This window comes from Perca flavescens, chromosome 8 (assembly GCF_004354835.1).
Source record: "Perca flavescens isolate YP-PL-M2 chromosome 8, PFLA_1.0, whole genome shotgun sequence".
NCBI classification, from domain to species: Eukaryota; Metazoa; Chordata; class Actinopteri; order Perciformes; family Percidae; genus Perca; species Perca flavescens.
The window spans coordinates 17,978,998-17,989,639 of NC_041338.1; positions in this window are offsets into that span (position 1 = coordinate 17,978,998).

A 10,642-nucleotide genomic window follows, 5' to 3' on the forward strand; every position below is an offset into this window, starting at 1 on the left:
TATAAAAAAAAATATTGCAACACTGGGCATGTTTTAGCAGAAATGTACCACTACAAAATGGCACTAAAGCAGCAAGTGCTTTTTGGGCCACACCATAGCGGCAGAACAAGCTATAAACCCAACGTTGACATACAGTATTATTACTTTATAAAGTTGTGTTGTAGAACAACAACCTATTTACACATCTAGGAGATGCAGAGCAAATAAAACCAAACTGTCTGCATGCATAGATACCACTAGAAATTATGAGAAAAGTATATTTGTAATTTGGTTGGAAGAGGCCTTGGTCTGATTCTTGTTGCACAAGGACACTACAACAAGATGGTTGTTTCTGACATGTGGGCTTGAGCTCTGTTTCATTGTTCAGATGACCTGACCTTGAATCTACAAGCTGCAATTCCTGCAGGGTCTAAAGTTATTTTTCCTGGTCCAACATCAGAGTCTAAATAAACGTCTGCCGGCTTTTAGATGGATGAGCTTCACAGGGACTCATACAGAGTGATTCACCAGAGTTCAAACCACAGCAAGTCTGGAAGTGGGAAAGAACAATGATATCAAAAGATTCTCTGTTCGGTCTCTGACACCCCCTCTTCTGCCACACAGGTTGTGAAGAGGACATCTGTCCTCTGTAAACTCACCAGGACGTCACTGTCTGGGTAGAATGTCTGGAATGTGCCCTTGTGGTCAGTGGGCCCGTGAACCAGGCATTTGGCTAGTATTGCTTACAGAGTCTGGCAACAAAGGCATCCTGGTCCACCTCTCACCTTTATCAGGTTCTCTTTGGACCAGGCCTGAGGAATTTCTACCTCAGGAGTTATGATTTTGACCTCCAGGTCAGCCAGTTGGGGACCACCCTCGTCCAAACATATCAGCTTTCACATTGTCATATTTTGGTTCGTAACATCATATTGTGCATATTTTGTGATAATACTCTGACATCAGCTGCTAGGAATGTCTGTCAGTCCACTAATCTTTCCCACCCTGCTCAGTGCATAGCTTACCACTATAGCGTGTCATTAGCGTATGAAAGATGTGTGTTTTGAGAAGGAGACATGAGGGAGGTGTGTGTGTGTGTGTGTGTGTGTGTGTGTGTGTGTGTGTCAGTTATTGTCTTTGATGTTGATGTTTTCGGGCACTGAATGTCTTAGTGTAAAATGTTTTATAGAGGAACAAGTTATGGCAGCTTCCTGCTAATCACAGAATAATTATTTTGAGAGAGATGGTGGAGTTGGGTAAAAACTCTAGTGTCAGGTAAAAATGTGAAAAAAATATTTTGCATGAAAGTGATGCCATTGTTTTCTGTTTTTCAAAGGATGTCAATCATCCATTCAAAGACAACTCATAGCCCTTTGCACTTTTTTAACAATAGATCAAATTAATCTTTGTCGTGTAAAAGTGTCACTTGTCTTAAGGTATCTACCCCCCTCAGCTTAACACAGCTTTTCAGCCTCATTTAGCGTGTTTGGGTATTCTTCAGCTGTCCAGACCAAGGAACCTTCTTCTTTCTCCTTTCCTCTCCCCTACATACAACTACTCTGCGATTTATAGTGCTTTCCATTTGTACTCTGAACTCTAATTTTCCGAGGTCAAAGTCGGAAACACACGCCCTGACCTCGGATTTCCAAACTCAGAACTCGGGCAACCACTAATGTAGTGCGTTCCATTTGTACTCGGAACTTGGATTTCAAGTACCCCGAGCTAAAAATCCAACATGGCTGCTCCGTGCATCAACAGTGGAAGCTGTTGTAACATACAGTTAGAAGCACTTCTGTGTTATTTGTGTCTCACTAAATCAGTCGTACACACAGCGCTGTCCATATTCTCATCTGTGGACATGTTTTTACGCTGTTTGTATGCGTAAAGCGCTGTTAGAAACTGGCGTTGATAACAGTGGCTAACCTGGCTAATGAAAACAATGAAAATCCGACTTGTAAACACATTCAACTCAGTTGTGACGAGATTATATTATATAATAACGCACTATTATTATCTCTCATTTCATTCTTGCTATCTGCTTTCCAGCTACTCTACATTTATTATCATCAACAGATGATCAATTGCACCTCAAATGGATCTTCCTCTTACCACCACTCTCTCCTCTCTTGTCTCCATCATTCGCTCCCTCTCCCTCACAATTTTTTTCTTTTAATTTTACCACAACCCCCCCCCTCTTCCCTCCTGTTGCATGCGACGAAGAGAGGTATACTCTTTCGTCAAGCCTGCACAAGTGGTGGAGGGAGGAGGGGGTCAGAATTGAGGAGGAGGAGGGAAGTGGTGGTGGAGGGCTGCTGGGACAGATCCTTTTTCAAAGCCCTATCTTTTCATTTGTTTTCCCTCAACAGAAAGAAAGAGAACGAAAAAAGAGAGGAGAAAAAAAGAAAAAAGGAAATCCATACTCACACACACACATACTGAGAAATGGCCCAGATGGCCATCACTCATAAATGGAATCTTTCAGGAACGACTCACCAGCCTATCTACCATGTTAAGACAAGACACCCCAACAGCCAACCCCCACCCCAACAAACCACAGCTGCCAAAGGAAGATTTGTATCTTTGCCTGGGAGAAAAAGCACAGCGCTCTCATCCAAATGTCATCCTAAGTGAGCATCAAACAGGGCTCACCTGTAGTCGCCGAGCGCTCGCTTTTATGTGAAACTGAGCCGTTCCTAAAAGACCTTCCCCACCCCTCGTCTTGGCAGGCAATACAGACCTTAATATCTGTCTAGGATGTTCCTCTTTTCTTAAATCAATCCAAGAAGTGTGTATTCATCCCTCCGAGGCTGCTTTTAATCTCCTCATCATGAGAAGACCCACAAAACCTGCTCATAGTTGTCTCCATTCCCACAAGCATACTTGAGACAAAAACACATTCATTTATCTGGTGGAACCTCTTGTCAGTGAGATACTATTGTAAGAGCACGTGAGGAGGGAGGGATGGAAAAGAAGAACCAAGGGTGGACGGACAACAAGGGAACGGTAGAGGGTCGCTGCAACGAAAGGGATTACCTCAGTGGTTAGCACTTCATTACCTTGTGTCTCATGTTGTTTTATGTGCATGGCTTTGTCTTAGGTGGGCTGTAATGGGATAGTGAATGTCAGGCCCCACAAGTTTTTTTTTCTCCCTCGTCCTTTTAAAAAGAGACAACGGTAGATGGACCACCCTGACAGGGATTCATTTTTTATTTTTTATTTTATTACTACCAAGTTATCTGAATGTGGCAAAGAGGTCAGATAAAAAAAATCGTTCTTGGTGATATGTGGTCATATGTACAGTAGTTGTACTGAGCAGATTATCATAATGGACAGAGTGTGCTTTTCCAAACAAGCTGCAGAAACACGAGACTGGGTGAATTTGATTACTCTCTAACAGGATAAATTGACAGGATGTGGAAAAAATGAACGGATCTAATTTTGCAAAGATGAGCTGAAATCTCATTTTAAGTTGGACCTTCTAGAATAAATGTGTGTTTGGCTCTTCTGGTCATACATAGATCCAGCTTCTGGACGTAATGCTGCAATTGGGCTACATATCTGGACCCAGATTCATCAACATGCAAATGCACATACTGTACTCAGATATAAAGTGGTATTTTCTGTTTTGTCTCCACAGCCAATATCATTCATCTCACACTTAGGAGTCTCATTTAAGCCCCCCTCCGTGTGAAACAGCCACGTCTGGAGAGCAGCGGAGGAAGAGGAAGTAGGACAAGGAGTCCACACCCGTGCTCGTATCAATCACTGTTATGTCAGATTGAGGATGGCCAGTCAGTTGGCATGGATGATATGGCCATGTGAAGAGACATTGTTAAAGGGTGGCAGCGTGAGAAAGTGATGTTACAAACTGAGCAACACCACTGCGAACTGAGCAGAGACAACATAGTATTTATTGTTTCACAGCACATCCACAAAGTCAGTGGGATAATTGCAAGACTGAACTTTCAAATGAATATATTCAAAGGATGAAACAAATTAAGTTTCTTTTTTTCTTTTTTTTGGTGGTGAAGTGGCTGTAGCACAAAACTGGATGGGAGTTTCCCTGGTCAAGTTTTAGGACTATTTAAATTCTCATGAAGCATGGACAGGCAAGAAAGGCAGAGAGGAAAATAGCTATGAATGGAAAGAGAGTGGAAAAGCAGAGGGAGGGGAAAAAGAAAAGAAACTTTAATCACAGAAACACTGACCCATAAAAAAGGAGAAGCAGACACAAGTGGAAACCAGAGGAATGTTATCCAGCTGGGGGATACATCCATCCATCCAGCTCTTTCTGCTGCATTTCTACTTAAACTATGGGTGAATTGGATTGGGGTGGGGGGTTAGTAAAAGAAAAAGCCTCCGAAACAAAAACCAAATTGAAGGATGAGCTAAAACCAGCAGTGCTAAAACCCTGTGGCCATGGGATTTGGTCCCGGAGCAGCCAGGCCGCACATCTCTGAGCTTCAGCCAAGAACGACTTTGCTTCCCAGCCTTGCCTCGGCCTTTCACACTCTAGAGAGAGACAGCTCTCATACAGAGTGCTGAAGGCTGTTTAATTACCTGACTGGCCGGTTAGCTGCATGGTTCGGCCGCAGCGTCTGACGGGCTTCCTCCCAGTCTCCAGTCTTCTTCATGGCCGAGACTCGGCCCCACCATACTGGAGCTAAACCCACATCCCCTTATTGGGAGCCAAGGCCAATTAGTTGCATATATGCTCACACTGCTGACTGTTCACTTTTCATACTTGCCTGTGTACATCCTAATGTTGGGAATTCCTATCAGTAGCTCGAGGATCGGCAGGATGCAGAGTTCAGTGATTTACAATGAAAGGGTTACATGCCATAAAAGCAGTTCCATCTCTTGACTTCTAAAGAGCCAAAGGGTGAAAGAATACGTGTTTTGAAAGACTTGGCTGTGTCCCATCGTGTTATTTCTACACCCTCCTATTCATGCCCTAATCACTTGGCCTGGGGGAAACCACTCCCTCACCGGATGAACTCTCATTGCCATTTGGAAGAGCATAGTTAATCTCATTAAATTTGATGGAGATGTTTGTAAAACACATCATGTGGATTCATATTGTGGCCTGGAGGAAAGCGTCTATACAGCAATGATTTACTGGAATGACAAGCAGCAATATTGTCATAATAGCTTTGTCATTTTTGAATGTTTGGGTGATGGATAAAGAAATGTGAGCAGCACTGCTGACTGCATGTCTTATTGTTTAGCAGTTCAGGCATGTACTTTGAATTTGCATTGTAGTGTATCACCTCTGCTTGGGTAATCTTGTGGAATGAATAGGCCTGCCTGGTCCATTGATGTTACTGAGTGGCATACTGCAGTACGTCTCTTGACAAGGCCCAGCTCAAGCGGATCTCTGCAATCATGAGCAACAGGTGGGCTTGGATGGCGTTCCCTCCACTGCAAACAATTTTGCTTTGAAACCCCTAAAGCCTGATCCAAGACAGGAAAAACTTCCCATTAGTGCTGCTTATTTTCTTTTCATGGACCACACACACAAGTGTGCACACACACACACACACACACACACACACACACACAAAATACACCAAAACATGTAAGCATTGACTTTCATTCACTTCCTGGAGACTTAACCAAACTTTAACCATAACCATGACATGCATACCACCAACCCTAACCCTTACATTAAAGGAATAGTACAACATTTCTTTGAGATATATGCTTATTTGCTTTCTTTGTAAGTTCTGATACCATTCTCATCTCTGTCAGAAAAACCTAAGGATACAGCCAGCAACCAGTTAGCTTAGCTTAGCATAAAGACAGCTGGCCTGGCTAATTAACTAACTGTTTCCCCATATCGCCAGCCTTTATGCTAAGCTAACTGGCTGCTAACCCTAAAACATGTTAGAGTTAGTTTTTTGTGAGGACGAAATGGGAGGAGTGTCCACATAAAGTCACTCTTTTACTGTAACAGATTTTTGCCCTTACTACATAATACAATTACAAAAGCACTCATATAGACACAGACAAAAGGTCAGTTATACATAAACGTACCTTAGTGGTAGCCTATAGGACAGAGAAAGTTCTCTCCCCTCGCTCTAGCTTTGTTTCTGCTGGAGGAAGAGTGAGCTACAGCTAAAGCGGGCTTAAAGTTGTAATCAGAGCCCCGAGCCGTCCACCCTGCGCAGGGACTCTGGAGTGGTTTGAGAGTGGGCCAGACATTCCAGAAGAGATCGCCGCCCAGACACCCAGCAGCTAGTCAGCAACAAATTCCAGAATAGCAGCGCTGCCGCTAAAAATAGTCATCTGGACAGGAGAGGGATGGAGAGATGGGTGTGTGGAGGGGCCCGCTGGATGGAGGATGAATGATAGAGAAGTGGAAGCTGAGCAGGAAAGGAGGGTGGTTTATTCCATTCCATATCCAGTCACAATGTTATCACAGCGGCGCAGAGGAAAGGGAGTCCTGCAGGGTTGTGAGTGAGAGAACCCGTGTGAGTGCTTTCTGAGAGAACAAGAAAGAATGAAGTAGGACTTATAAAAATGTGCACATGTGAGTGTGTGTGTGTGTGTGTGTGTGTGTGTGTGTGTGTGCAAAAGCATGGAAAGCAGCCTTTAAGACTGTTATTTCTGAGAACAATGTGTCAGCTAAGCAAGGGAACACATGCTCCACTGTACTCAGGACTTTCTTCAGGCCCGGCCCTCTGTTTATTTTTCCTGCAATGAACGGGCAGCTCGGTTTACAACAGCCACCCTAAACCTTCACTGTGGAACATCCTGCCTGCAACAGCAGCCAGACGCGCCAAGGCAGCACTGACCCCGCCAAATCCTCTGCCAGCTTTTTGATCATTTTGCAGAATATACCCCTACTTTCCTCATATGAAGCTGTTTTTCGGGACACAAAAGGAGTTGTAAACTGATTTGAAGCGCATGTAAATTCTTCAGCTTTCATGTTCCAAATCCCTCTGCGTGTGACGGCTTTTATCCAAAGCAGCTCGAGGGTGCTTCGAAGAGAGAGGCCTCTTTTCATGTCTGTGCTTCATGCTAAAAGTAAAGAATAGCTTATATCCTCCAACATTATGCAGACTTCCATATCTGCAAGGCATAGAGTCGGGGTCACACTAAAGGACCGGAAGGGGTATTTGGGGAGGGGTCTGGGGTTGTTTGGCATTTTGAATGTGTAGTTGCGGTTATGCCGTCTCCACCAATAAACCCCCACCCTTCGGGGGCAAACAGGCTCACCTTCTGCATATGGAAGGAGGAGGGTGAAGGAGGGAATAGTTCAGAGGGTCTAGCAGCTGGACTTTATTTAAAGGTCAAAAAGTGAACCAGAAATTGTTCTGGAGATATAAAAAAAAAAGAAAATCCCTTTGAAACTCAGATCATATCAATGTCAGGGGTGTAGCTGTTGGAATCTCAAAAGAATGTTTTTTTTTTCACCACAACACTGTCTGTATTGGTCTTTGCATACCACTGACAATTAATTACCATAAGCATTTAAATTGTTCCATAATTGCCTAATTATTGTTTGTCATCTGCTTGTAGTATTACGTCTGAGCTTTGTTCTTGCTCACCTCTGGAATTTGCATTAAAACAAAAAGAGACATGTGCTTGTTCCAAGGACAATTATCTAGCTCTTTTAGGAAAAACTTCCCCAAAATAAATAATGATTTTAGACGATGATTGATGTAATTTTCTGTAGTTCACTGTCAGTGTGACAAAAATAAATATTGATGTAGGAGGGATTTATAAATAGAAGGCTTAAAGGCTACTTTTATAGCTCAGACTAGCTTACAAAGGCCACATTTCAGTCTTGGAATAACAGTTTCAGTGTGTGATTGAGGAAGCCTAAATCTTGCTCTGCTCCATACTGTAGAAGCATTTGATGTTGTCTTCTTCCAAGGCCTGCAGCTTGTGTCTGACCAGCACGAGTTGGGGGTGCTGTCCTACTCATCAGGACCAAAGCCCCGAAAGACTGCAGAGCTTCCAGCCACCCACCCACTCCCCCTTGCAAAATGTGGATCAAATTAACTCAGCAGCAGCAATGTTCTCCCTCGACAATCAATTGACTCTCCAAGTCCTAAAAAACAGACACTGTTTCTTCCCCGAGCCAGACATGAACTGTGTTCTCTGCTCCGTGTTGTCTGCTGCTGTTTGTTTGACTCTGTCAGTTTTCTAACGACAAAAAAATTGCTTTTCTCCAGAGGCTGTAATAGTCCAAAAATTTTGTAATTACCAGCAGGTGTGTTCATTGACGATGTCAACACTTTAGTCAGATAACTGCCCTAAGGATTTGTTTTATATTTGCTATTTTTCCAGCATATTTCAGGTGAGCTACTACTTACCTGTTGGTTTTTGCACGTGTCATCTCGATAGGGTGCAAAGTTGGCAGCCCATTCTTAACTGGGATTGGACAGTATCACAATTTAGCGCTTATTCCCAGAATAACTACCTATGCTCAAGTGGATCCCTTTGTGAATACTTGTCCTTGTTTTCTGAGTATGAAATCACTTCTTTTGACATCTAAGTTGGCTCTAATAAAGTTGTAGTTTTGTCCTACATGAAGCACAGTGATCGTGGTCAATTGAATTCAGTTTGGTACAATCACTGTTAATAGTGGCGTGTTTTTATGTTTAAGTTTTTATGTCCACAGTTTCACAGTCACGTGGTTGTCATTTGTCCTATTGGTTGGTTGCTGAGCATCAAGGATGTGGGCCTTATCTTAATATGAGTTGGTGAAGTGTAAAGAGAGTGAGTAGGACAGAAAGTGTAACGCAAGAAAGCTGGCGCGCTACATATAAAGCGAGGAACTCCTTTTTGTTGAGACTGTGATGGACAATAAATAATAATAATCATCCTTGAAGTATTTCAGTTTCTGTCTGAGTTTATGTGTTGAGTGAACTTGAATGAAGTGAAACCAGTGCAAGCTGTGAGCCGTCAGTGTACGTTTGGCAACGCAAGAGGATGCCGGGCCCCAATAGAAATATCTCCACACCTGCATCATAAACTGATCTCCTGCCCAGACACAGTGTATGCTCATTATGTTTTAATAAATCTTTTTTTTTGTTCAGGTTTTTTTTTTATTATTATTATATGAAGTCAGGACAAAATAATTCTAATTCCAATCTTTTTACCAAATTTTGTAGCACACACAGCTTGCCTTTCCATAATAACTTTTCCATCCTAGATTAACCATTGGCTGGACTAATAAACCTGAATCTGGCTCATTTGTTATTATTGTTACTATTGTAGTTTACTGGCATCTCACTCAAAAAATACTTCCTTGATAAACAAAGCAACAAACAGCCAGTTCTCCTGACCAAAGGAAGAGGATGAGGTCTGCGCACCAATGTGTATGTCCACTAACAAGCTTAATAGGGTTGTATGTGAGGAATGAAATAAAAGTTGTGCCTTTAACAACATTATAGACAGAAATATATGTTTGAAACATCATGAGCATTCGAATGGACAGTAGCAGAATGTATTATTCTGCAGCAGTGGTTTAACAACTTAATGGATGTTTTTGATACTACATGCTTGAAAATAGATGTGGGGTGGAGTATCACTTTAAAATACTTCAAGTTAATTTAAGACTGAGGCTGTGTGGAAACATTGGCTAATTTCAGAAAATAGAACACCACTGCCTTCATGTAAGGTTTTTGAGTCACACATTCTTAAAAATGAAAAGAAATTAGTACATCTCTCCAATAATAGTTTGTTTTACACTTGTCCCTACTGTAAGAAGACGAACATTGGATGAAATATTTGTAGTTCTGCCCCAGTCTGACCTCTATCCAATTCCACCATAATGTCAAACCAGAAATAACATTTTAAAGCGGCCCTTGGAAGTCAGGCTGGAACTCTGGAGACTCGAACTCTGGAAATACATTGAAGGAACACTGCTAATGTGTGAGAGACAGCAGTCTTGGCCTATTTTGTGAAAGGGATGGAGCAATGACAATGTCACACTTCATTATAGATCCCCCCCTGAGATGGGGTTTTTTCTTGTCAACATCAAGAGAATGTCCTAACTACACTTTTAATTAGCACTTAAACTCAAATGACAACACACAGCATAAAAACAAACTTTCAAGATCCATTTATTTGAGTTATTACAGTACTCCAGAGGCATTGTGTTGAGTAGAAATACACCCGGATGGATGAATTAAGACATTTTACAGGATTTGAACTGTTATTGATCGGTTTGAAAAAACACGCTTGGCCGCTGCCTTCACAATGAGATGATACAACTCTATTTCGAACAAACGACTATTTTTGTGTGTCCTGAACACAACACAGTCTAAAGCAGGCCAAAGCATGAACAGGGAGTATTTTGACAACAAAATAAATGGCTTGATCACCAATAAATACAAGTATAAAAACACATTGATAATAATTTTCATTATCAAAAAAAAAGTTCATAAAAGATACCAAAGGCACGCAACTTAATCCACCTTGCCAGTCGAGGGTCACCAACAGACAAAAAAAAATAATAAAAAAAAAATATATATATATATATATATATATATACACACACACAAAAAAAGTGGCAATAGCCATCAATAGTAATGAGCCGTAACGAAAATAATACTTAAATAACATAATAATACTAATTTATTATTATTGTCATAACAATATCCAGTCAAGTTTTCCTATGATTAGACTTTCTGCTAACTAACAGATAATG